The sequence below is a fragment of the Cherax quadricarinatus genome, chromosome 53 (assembly GCF_038502225.1).
Source record: "Cherax quadricarinatus isolate ZL_2023a chromosome 53, ASM3850222v1, whole genome shotgun sequence".
Classification (NCBI taxonomy): Eukaryota; Metazoa; Arthropoda; class Malacostraca; order Decapoda; family Parastacidae; genus Cherax; species Cherax quadricarinatus.
In genome coordinates this window covers 23,338,243-23,350,446 of record NC_091344.1, presented here as the reverse complement: position 1 = coordinate 23,350,446, position 12,204 = coordinate 23,338,243, and the positions used below count along the sequence as shown (strand labels likewise).

The 12,204-nt window shown below is 39.9% G+C and overlaps 1 long non-coding RNA gene across 1 annotated transcript in view; it reads left to right on the top strand.

Moving 5' to 3' along the window:
- Positions 1–10,542, top strand: part of LOC138854267 (uncharacterized) — a 36,907-nt gene extending 26,365 nt beyond the window's left edge. Inside the window, exon 5 of the long non-coding RNA XR_011393475.1 lies at positions 9,269–10,542. This is a non-coding gene — a long non-coding RNA (uncharacterized lncRNA). The remainder of the gene's footprint in view (positions 1–9,268) is intronic.
- The last annotated feature ends 1,662 nt before the right edge of the window (positions 10,543–12,204 follow it).

Below are 12,204 nucleotides of genomic sequence, written 5' to 3'. Positions count from 1 at the left end.
TGGGGTCTGTGTTGCTTAGTATATCTTCCCAGCTTATATCGGTTAGGACTTGGTTTACTTGGTCCCACTTTGTTTTTGTTATTGAAGTTGAATTTGGTGAATGCTCCCTCGTGACTAATCTCATTATGTCGGTCTGGGGCTCCGAGCATGGTATGGTAAATATGTCTGTCAGATCTTGTCTAAGCCAGGTTTCAGTAAGTGTAATGAAAGTTATAATAGCATTTAGAGACTTTAGTGCAATGAGGTCATCAATGCTTACTCAATGATCTAACATTGCAGTTGAAGACTGTAATGTTCTTGCTGACACTAAGAAGGGTATTAGCCTGGCTAGCAGTGTAGTAATGGCAATTACTGTTTGGACTATGTGTGCTGTCCAATAAGAGGTTGATATAAGGATCGATACTTACATTCATAAGGGGTACGTAGAGAAATAGCCGTTACAATTATTATAGAACAAAAAGACCAAAGCAATGATGTTAAAATATACATTTTCCTACACAGAATCTGTCCAGAGAACTCCGTTTCTGGCGTCTCTATAAGATTTCCCTAAAATGAGACACAACATTGTCATTGTCGATGTTGCCAGCACGGCCTGCAACATCTGTCAGGGTGATGTTAATCCATGAAGGTTTGCACTTCAATCCACTTTGCACAAATGTCCTTAATCTTTGAATAAGGCAACTTCCTCCATCTCTCTTCCTCCTCTTCTGAAGGAAATTCCTGAGCTGTGGTCTGTTGGTGTTGCACCTCAAGCTCTTGCATCTCTGTAGTGGTTAGCTCTTCGTCATCTTCCACCAACTCTTCCACATTCTCGGCACTAACCTCCAACCCATTGGACTTCCCCAATGCCATAATAGATTCCACAACTGGCATAGGCTTCTCAGGGTCAGCCTCAAACCTTCAAAATCCCCCTCTTGTACACATTCTGGCCACAATTTTCTCCAAGCAGAGTTCAAAGTCCTGCAAGTCATTCCCTCCCAAGCCTTACCTATAAGGTTTGTGTAACTGAGGATACTGAAATGATCTTTCCAGAACTCTCTTAGGGTCATTTCAGTATCTGAGGCCACTTCCAAGCTCTTTTGAAGCACTGCTTTGGTGTACAGTTTTTTGAAATTTGAAATGACCTGCTGGTCCATGGGCTGGAGGAGAGGAGTGGTGTTAGGAGGCAAAAACTTGACTGATGAAACTAAACTCTGGAACCATTTGCTCTTCCAAGTCTGGAGGATGAGCAGGAGCATTGCCATAGAAGTAGTTAGGTCTAAGGGAGGGATCCCAGTCATATGTAGCATCTTGCCTAGAAAGGGAGTGGGCAATGAATGGATGTCTAGGGCAATTGGTATAAATCGCTGGCTAGACAGGTACTGCAAGGAACTTGCAATCCCATTCATTGATAACTGGGACCTTTTCTTTGGCAAACGTGATATGTATGCAAGGGATGGGGTTCATCTCTCTGGGGATGGAGTGGTTGCATTAGCCAATTCAATTGAGAGGGTAATTGATGACTTGTCTAGGAATTTAAACTGATAGATTATAGAGGTTTGGGTGTTTGTGGGAAACAATCAGGCTGCAGCATTAAGGTTAAAAACAGCAGTTATTACTGGGATACCTCAGGGATATGTTTAAAAGACAATATTCAAAATAAAGTTGCTAGTAATGGCAAATCAATTGATCAACAAACGAAGAGAGATTGTGGCCCGGTGGCCTGGTGGCTAGAGCACCCGCTTCACACACGGAGGGCCCGGGTTCGATTCCTGGCGGGTGGAAATATTTCGTCACGTTTCCTTACACCCGTTGTCCTGTTCACCTAGCAGCAAATAGGTACCTGGGTGTTAGTCGACTGGTGTGGGTCGCATCCTGGGGGACAAGATTAAGGACCCCAATGGAAATAAGTTAGACAGTCCTCGATGAAGCACTGACTTTCTTGGGTTATCCTGGGTGGCTAACCCCCCGGGGTTAAAAATCCGAACGAAATCTTATCTTATATTAGAGGGCAACGAGTGACTAGCTCCCTTAAGGTTTACTATACAAATAGTAGGAGTCTAAGAAATAAGATAGATGAGCTAAAATTACTTGCAAGTGTAAGTAATATAGATATTATTGGTATAACAGAGACCTGGTTCAACCTGAAAGATAGAGAAATGCCTTCTGAATGCAACATACAGGGTTATAAAATATTCCACACTGATAGGGTCAACAGGAAGGGTGGTGGTGTGGCGATGTATGTCAGAGAAAATTTAAATTGTTGCCTTAGACATGATATATGATTAGAAACATCGAAAACAGAATCGGTTTGGCTTCAGTTTCTCGAGGGTCATGACAAATTAATTTTGGGTGTGATTTATAGGCCCCCAAACCTTGATAGGGAGGGCAGTAAGCTGTTATGGGACGAAATTCATAAGGCATCTAGATATGAAAATGTTGTGATAATGGAAGATTTTAACTTTAGACAAATTGATTGGAACAATATGACAGGAAATCTTGAGTCTAGTGACTTTCTTGATACGGTTCAGGATTGCTTTTTGGAACAGGTTGTGACAGAACCAACTAGAGGAAACAATCTGCTTGACTTGGTTCTTGCCAACAGATTCACTAATTAATAATCTTGAGGTTAATGATGAGCTTGGGGAAAGTGATCACAAATCACTTAGTTTCAATATATCATGGAATAACCCAGATAACTGCAATCAAATCTCTGTCCCAGATTTTCGCTTGGCCGACTTCTTGGGACTGAAAAATTTCTTGGGTGGGCTAAATTGGGATGTCCTAACTATGGGCCAGGTAGGTGATCTTGGTTGCCAATATGACGTTTTTCAGAGCATAGTTCTAGCTGCCCAGACAACTTTTGTTCCGAGTAGGGAAATTAGATTTAACAAAAATGATCCCAAATGGATGAACAATAGATTAAAACATTTCATTGGTCAAAAGAGAGGCATATATAGGCATATCAAAAGAGGGGATGGGCAGTTAAGAAATCAGTATATTCAATTAAAGAGAGAAATAAAGAAAGGAATAAGAAAAGCAAAAGAGATTGAGGCTAAGGTCGCAAGGGATTCAAAGACTAACCCAGAAGGGTTCTTTCAAGTATACAGAAGTAAGATTAGGGACAAGATTGGCCCACTTAAGAGTAACTCTGGTCAGATCACTGACAGTGATAAGGATATGTGTGAAATTCTAAATACCTACTTCCTCTGTTTTCACCCAGGAAAATACTAGCGATATTCCTGAAATAATAGATTACGTAGAACAGGATGATAAACTATGTACGATTGCGGTAACTAGTGACATGGTCCTCAGACAAATAGAGAAACTAAAACCTAACAAATCCCCAGGTCCTGATGAACTGTTTGCAAGGGTGTTAAAGGAATGTAAAGAGGAACTTAGCATACCTTTGGCTAATCTTTTTAACATATCACTACAAACTGGCATAGTGCCTGACAAGTGGAAAATGGCAAATGTAATACCTATTTACAAGGCAGGTGACAGGTCCTTGGCTTCGAACTATAGACCAATAAGCCTTACCTCCATAGTGGGAAAATTTATGGAATCAATAATTGATGAAGCAATTTGTAGCCATCTTGACAGGCACAGATTGATTAATGATTCTCAACACGGTTTTACAAAGGGGCGTTCCAGTCTTACGAATTTACTAATTTTTTTCACTAAGGTGTTTGAGGAGGTAGGTCATGGCAATGAATATGATATTGTGTATATGGACTTCAGTAAGGCTTTCGATAGTTCCACACCAGAGGCTATTGAGGAAACTTAGGGCACATGGGATAGGAGAAATTTTTTCCTGGGTAGAGGCATGGCTGACATATAGACAGCAGAGAGTTTGCATAAATGGGGAGAAATCAGAATGGGGGCACGTCACAAGCGGTGTTCCTCAGGGGTCAGTGTTGGGCCCATTGTTGTTAACAATTTACATAAACGACATAGATGAGGGAATAAATAGCGACATAAGCAAATTTGCTGATGACACCAAAATAGGCCGTCCAATTCATTCTAATGAGGACACTAGAGCACTCCAGGATGATTTGAATAGACTGACGCAATGGTCGGAGAAGTGGCAGATGCAGTTTAATATTGACAAATGCAAAGTTGTAAATGTTGGACAGTTAAATAACCATGCCACATATAAACTAAATAACGTAGATCTTAATACTACCAATTGCGAAAAGGATTTAAGAGTTCTGGTTAGCAGTAACCTAAAACCAAGACAACAGTGCATTAGTGTTAACAATAAAGCTAACAGAATTCTTGGCTTCATATCTAGAAGTATAAATAATAGAAGTCCTCAGGTTGTTCTTCAACTCTATATATCCTTGGTTAGGCCTCATTTAGACTATGCTGCTCAGTTCTGGTCACCGTATTACAGAATGGATATAAATGCTCTGGAAAACGTACAAAGGAGGATAACAAAGATGATCCCATGTATCAGAAGTCTTCCCTATGAGGATAGACTGAAGGCCCTGAATCTGCACTCTCTTGAAAGGCGTAGAATTAGGGGGAATATGATCGAGGTGTATAAATAGAAAACAGGAATAAATAAAGGGGATGTAAATAGTGTGCTGAAAATTTCCAGCCAAGACAGGGCTCGCAGCAATGGTTTCAAGTTGGAAAAATTCAGATTCAGGAAGGATATAGGAAAGTACTTGTTTGGTAATAGAGTTGTGGATGAGTGGAACAAGCTCCCGAGTACAGTTATTGAGGCTAAAACGTTGTGTAGTTTTAAAAATAGGTTAGATAAATACATGAGTGGGTGTGAGTTGAACCTGACTAGCTTGTGCTGCTGGGTCTGGTACAGTGCTCCATCCTTGAGTGGGGATGACCAGACTGGGTGGGTCATTGGGATAATCCGGGGGGTGGGTCATTGGTCTAATCCGGGGGGGGAGGGACATGGACCTGCTCCGCATGGGTCAGTAGGCCTGTTGCAGAGTTCCTTCTTTATGTTCTTAATACCAGGAGACGCACGACTTCCAATTTATTTTCCAGGAGGTATTTTTCAGTGGGGCCAAGCACATCATGGAACCAGTCATGGAATATGTCCCTCATAACCCATGCCTTACTGTTTGCTCTCCACATCGCACAATTTAGTCTTGACACTGTTTTTCTTGAACACACTGGGAGTTTCCGAGTGATACACGAGTAAAGGCTTCACTTTGCAATCCCCACTACAAAACATGAGATTAAGCCTGTCTATTATAGGCCTGTGTCCTGGGAGTGCCTTTTCCTCCTGAGTAATGTAGGTCCTGTTTGGCATTTTCTTCCAAAACAGACCTGTTTCATCACAACTGAACACTTGTTGAGGTTTTAATTGCTCAGCCTCTATGTACCCCTTAAATTTCTGCACATATTTTTCAGCCGCTTTTTTTTTTTTGTCAGAACTGGCAGCCTCGCCATGCCATATCACACTGTGTTTGCCACTATGATTCTTAAATCTCTCAAACCAGCCTTTGCTGGCCTTAAATTCATCAATATCAGCACTAGTTTCAGGCATTTTCTTAGATCATTATGCAACTGCCTTGCCTTTTCACGTATAATTGACTGCGAAACACTATCTCCTGATAATTGTTTCTTGTTGATCCACACCAACAACAATCTCTCCACATCTTCGAGTATTTGTGATCTCTGTTTTGTGAGAATATTTCCACCTTTCACAACAGCTTCCTTGATTGCCTTTTTCTTGGCCAAGATAGTAGCGATGGTTGTATGGAGTTTGTTATGCAACCTGGCCAGCTTGGAGACATGCACTCCACTTTCATATTTTGCAATGATCTCTTTCTTGAATTCGATAGTATTTCTCACCCTCTTTACCACAGGGCTGGCACTAGAAGCTTTCTTTAGGCTCATGATGACTTGTTTAGCAGTTGCAAGCACTAAAAGCAATGGAATAATACAAAATTTATCGCATGTATGTGTGGAATCGTCTTCACTGGCTTGTAAACAACGGCACACGCTGTACATGGAGTGGCGAGCCGCTCAATCCCCATGGACACATTTGGGATGAATGACTTTAACCGAGTTTTGTCGTTAACCGAGCCAATATTTTGACGCAAAAACTTTACTTAATTCGAATTTTACGTAATCCGATGATGTTGTAATCTGGGGGTCCACTGTATCTCAAATGTAAAGTGTTTGTGGTCCAGATATGGTACTTGTTTATGAAGTGTTTGCTGAGGTTTAATACCTGCTTATTATAATCAGTTATAATAAAAAAGAAGCACTAAACCTACAAGGGTCAGACAGCTCAGACTACCTGGTTATATATTCACATCGTTGTACAAAATTTGTCATCTTCCTTATAGTGGAGTAGTGGAAACAGATGAGTTGCAAGGTAATATTTTGTTAAGGTATTCATGAAAAAAGGTTAGCTGGACTTGAGTCCTGGAGGTGGAAATACAGTGCCTACAGTTTAAGAGGTTTGGGATATTTGCCGTTTGGAGTGACATCTGAACTGTCTTATCTGTGCACCTCTGCAAAGACTGTGATACTGTGAATGACTGTGAAAGTGTTTCTTTTTTGGGTCATGCCTCGGTGGGAGACAGCCGGTGTGCGTGTGTATTCTTTCAACAAATCAGTCGTATCCCACCAAGGTGGGGTGGTGCCTCAAAAAGAAAAACGAAAGTTCTCTTTTTAAATTCAGTAATGTATACAGAAGGGGTTACTAACCCCTCGCTTTCTGCATTTTACTCTCCTCTTAAGACACGCTCGGCTTATACACTTCCCTATGAAGATGCGTGTATGTGTGTGTGTATATAAGTATATGTCGTGCCGAATAGGTAAAACTTGCGAGTTTGGCTTAAATAACAACACTATTCTTGCCGAATAAGGCAAGCAAATATTTGTATATTCAATAATTTCACAATAATTCTGAACCTAACAAAAAAAATGTTTCATTGTTTATTAAATTATTGTAAACTTGCTAAATTAAATTGTGCTTGTTATAATAAGGTTAGGTAAGTTTTCTAAGGTTCTTTTGGTACATAATTAATTTTTACATTAAATTAAAAAAATATTCCTTTAAGCATATAAGAGAAACTTGAGAAAGGACTTTATATATAAGAGGGTTGAATATAAATGTTAAATTTTAATCTCCCTGATAGTTGCTAAGTATTCTTGACAGTCAACAGGTTACATGCAAACTTAATTAAACCCTCATGTAGTAGGTAGGCCTGGTGGCTAAAGCTCCCGCTTCACACACGGAGGGCCCGGGTTCGATTCCCGGCGGGTGGAAACATTTCGACACGTTTCCTTACACCTGTTGTCCTGTTCACCTAGCAGCAAATAGGTACCTGGGTGTTAGTCGACTGGTGTGGGTCGCATCCTGGGGGACAAGATTAAGGACCCCAATGGAAATAAGTTAGACAGTCCTCGATGACGCACTGACTTTCTTGGGTTATCCTGGGTGGCTAACCCTCCGGGGTTAAAAATCCGAACGAAATCTTATCTTATCTTCTTAAACTTGATAAAGTAACTAGAGTAATTAGCTTATTTCCACAGGGCATTTTAAAATCCAAAATATGTTGTCTGAAGCAACTTTTTTTTTTTCCTTATTTGGTTTTAATTAGGCTATTAAAAATCCATTAAAAATATGCTGCTCCTTACTCAAAATTCATACAGTATTTTGTATTTAAAATTCCCCCCCCCTTTTTTTCTTAAACAGCTGTTTCCCACTGAGGCAGTGACATGAATCATCATTCACTCCATAGTAGTGATGGTGAATTAAGTCATGATGGTGAAGGTGTTAGGAATCATGATGGTGAGGGTGTTAGGAATCATGATGGTGAGGGTGTTAGGAATCATGATGGTGAGGGTGTTAGGAATCATGATGGTGAGGGTGTTAGGAATCATGATGGTGAGGGTGTTAGGAATCATGATGGTGAGGGTGTTAGGAATCATGATGGTGAGGGTGTTAGGAATCATGATGGTGAGGGTGTTAGGAATCATGATGGTGAGGGTGTTAGAAATCATGATGGTGAGGGTGTTAGGAATCATGATGGTGAGGGTGTTAGGAATCATGATGGTGAGGGTGTTAGAAATCATGATGGTGAGGGTGTTAGGAATATTGATGGGCAATTGAGCATGTTAGTTTGTGGTAGAGCAGCACATCTTCTCTAGTGTCACCCCTTGATGCTGCTGAGGGGCTCTTGATCTAGGGAATTGTATCTGTGCTCCAGTTCCCTGAATTGACTGAATACCTTCCATCCCCCCCCCCCCCCACACACACACACACACATGCTGTATAATCTTACTAGGAGTTTACCTTGAGAGAGTTCCGGGGGTCAACGCCCCTGCAGCCAGGCCTGTGACCAGGCCTCATGGTGGGTCAGAGCATGATCAACCAGGCTGTTACTGCTGGCTGCATGCAATCCAACGTATGAGCCACAGCCCAGCTGGTCGGGTACTGACTTTAGGTGCTTGTCTAGTGCCTGCTTGAAGACAGCCAGGGGTCTATTGGTAATCTCTCTTATGTATGCTGGGAGGCAGTTGAACAGTCTCAGGCCCCTGACACTTATTGTATTGTCTCTTAACGTGCTAGTGACACCCCTGCTTTTCATTGGGGGGATGTTGCATCGTCTGCCGAGTCTTTAGCTTTCGTTGCGAGTGATTTTCGTGTGCAAGTTCAGTACTAGTCCCTCTAGGATTTTCCAGGTGTATATAATCATCTCTCTCGCCTGCGTTCCAGGGAGTACAGGTTTAGGAACTTCAACGTTTTGCCCCCCTTTTCCCAACCTAACCCTTGGGCACGACCTACTTCCACATTGTACAAATGTGACACCATCTACGACTGCTGCACCTCTCCTGCCTACGGTTTATAAGCTACTTTTCCGCACATATGCCGCATTCTATTCAAGATTGATGGACTGACCCTATCAACTCGAGGTTGAGGGACTGATTTCCTCATTCTCCTCCTGTTCTTCACGTTTCTCCTTTGTATGGACTGATGAAGCCACTGTGTGGCGAAACGTTTCCTCAATAAAGATACCCCCTAAAGTCGGTACCTGACCAGCCAGGCTGTGGCTTGTACGTTGGATTGCGTGCAGCCAGCAGTAACAGCCTGGTTGATCAGGCTCTGATCCACCAGGAGGCCTGGTCACAGACCGGGCCACAGGGGCATTGACCCCCAGAACTCTCTCCAGGTAAACTCCAGGTTCTGTCGGTTCTCTGAACCATTCATCTACAATCCTGTGCTACTCACGTATTTCCAGTATTTACCTTTTGGTAGGCTTCATATTAGTCAAGTGAAATGGGCATTTTATCATTCCAGAAATCTGAACTTCACAACCCCAGCAAGATATTTGAATTTCTCAACCCCAGTAAGATATTAGAACTTCTCAACCCCAGCAAGATATTTGAACTTCACAACCCCAGTAAGATATTTGAACTTGTCAACTCCAGCAAGATATTTGAACTTCACAACCCCAGTTAGATATTTGAACTTCTCAACCACAGCAAGATATTTGAACTTCTCAACCCCGGGATGATTTCAGCAGTAACCTCATAACACTTACATTGGGCAAGTAGTTAGTTAAACCAAGACAACTAACATGAATTAAGTTAATATTTCTTCATGTATTCCTTGCTGTGTACATTACCTTCTGTTATATTTGTTTTATATAAAACTGGTGTTTATAAGATTTATATTTTGGGAACATGTTTGTGTGTGTTGCTCATACCTTCGTGCTGCTCATACCAGGATGCTACCCCTGGGTGCTGCACATACCCGGGTGCTACACCTGGGCGCTGCACATACCTGGGTGCTACACCTGGGTGCTGCTCATACCTGGGCTGTTTATACCTGGGTGCTGCTCATATCCAGGTGCTACACCTGGGTGTTGCTCATACTTAGGCTGTTTATACCTGGGTGCTGCTCACACTTGGGTGCTGTTCACACCTGGGTAGCACTGGGGCACTATCAGCCTGGTTAGTGCTTGGGCTATTATCAGCCTGGGTAGCACTTGGGCTATCAGCCTGGGTAGCACTTGGGCTATTATCAGCCTGGGTAGCACTTGGGCACTATCAGCCTGGGTAGCACTGGGGCACTATCAGCCTGGGTAGCACTGGGGCACTATCAGCCTGGGTAGCACTGGGGCACTATCAGCCTGGGTAGCACTGGGGCACTATCAGCCTGAGGCTACTGTCACCCTAGATAGTACTGTCCTGCTTAATGTATGAAACTGCCTCTTGCAATTATTTAAACTGCCAACCATATTGTTTTAAACCATTTTATACTGCCAAGTGTTTTATACCTTCTAATGTTTTATACCTTCTAATGTTTTATACCTAATGTTTTATACCTTCTAATGTTTTATATCTTCTAATGTTTTATATCTGTTTTATACCTTCTAATGTTTTATACCTCTTAATGTTTTATATCTAATGTTTTATATCTTCTGTTATAAAACATTAGATATAAATCTAATGTTTTATACTTTCTAATGTTTTATATCTAATGTTTTATATCTTCTAATGTTATAAAACATTAGATATAAATCTAATATTTTATATCTTCTAATATTTTATATCTAATAATCTTTTATATCTAATGTTTTATATGTTAATGTTTTATATCTGTTTTATACCTTCTAATGTTTTATATCTTCTGATTGCTTTATACCTTCTAATGTTTTATAGTATTTTGTTTTATACCATCTGTTTTATATTTTAATGTTTTATAATGTTTTATACCCAATGTTTTATACATTCTGATGTTTATATTTTCTGTTTTATATTATATGTTCTAATGTTTCATGTATTTTGTTTTATATTTATAATGTTTTATGTTTTATATTTCCTAATGTTTTATATTTATATTTCTTAATGTTTTATATTTATATTTCCTAATGTTTCATATTTATATATCCTAATGTTTCATATTTATAATGTTTTTTTGTTTTATCTTACAATGTTTTATACCTGTTTTATGTTTTAATGTTTTATAGATTCTAATGTTTTATGTCTTAGGTTTATATCCTAATGTTTTACATATTTTCTCATGTTTTATATCCTATTATATATTTTCTAATGTTTTATATCTTCTGTTTTATACCTAATGTTTTATATCTAATGTTATTTACCTTATGTTTACCTAATGTTTTATGTGTTTTTAAATTTTTTTTATTGACTTGCATTGGTGTATTAATGCAGTTTAATGTTGTATATTCTTTTTCAAAAATTTACGTTGCTCTGTAATTAACCAGGCACTTAAAAACCACCAGTCAACACTGCAGTAACCACCACTACCACAATCACCAATAGTCTGTAACACTTCGATACAACAATAATTACCATTTTTTTCCCCCTTAGATTGTTTTATACAGATGTGTTTCTCAGGTAATCAACTTGACAGGTAACTTGTGTCCACACATTTCAACGGCAACTTGACAGAGGTAACTCCAGGTAAGTTTTTTTAAACTCGAATACAGAATTTTAGAAGTAATTTCAATGTACATGGTGCATGAGGCTACTGAAACGAGGTATTTTTTTTATATGCAATGATGGAGCAATTGTCTCGCTGATCTCTTATTTTTAGTACGTTTAGCTTCCTATTCAAAATTCGTACATCTTGTAACTTTAATGGTAATTCCTAAATTATTGTATCAGTTTGTGTTTAAAATATTTAATGTGGGAAGTGGTGAAGGCTCGATACTCTTGTCTATCATGAGGCGGAAGAGTTGCCTAATTGTATAAAGACGTACATCTAACGCTGATATATTTTTCATGGAGTTCAGTTTTATGGGCTGGAATGTTCAACACGCTTATTAAATTTTTGCAATTGCTAAGTTGCAGTGCAAGATTGTGTGGAATACAAAAATATTTTGTGTTTTGTACAAGGTTACTTGCTGAAAAGCCAGGAATGCAGTATAATGTAAAGCCAGGAATGCAGTATAATGTAAAGCCAGGAATGCAGTATAATGTAAAGCCAGGAATGCAGTATAATGTAAAGCCAGGAATGCAGTATAATGTAAAGTCAGGAATGCGGTATAATGTAAAGTCAGGAATGCGGTATAGTGTAAAGTCAGGAATGCGGTATAGTGTAAAGTCAGGAATGCGGTATAGTGTAAAGTCAGGAATGCGGTATAGTGTAAAGTCAGGAATGCGGTATAGTGTAAAGTCAGGAATGCGGTATAGTGTAAAGTCAGGAATGCGGTATAGTGTAAAGTCAGGAATGCGGTATAGTGTAAAGCCAGGAATGCGGTATAG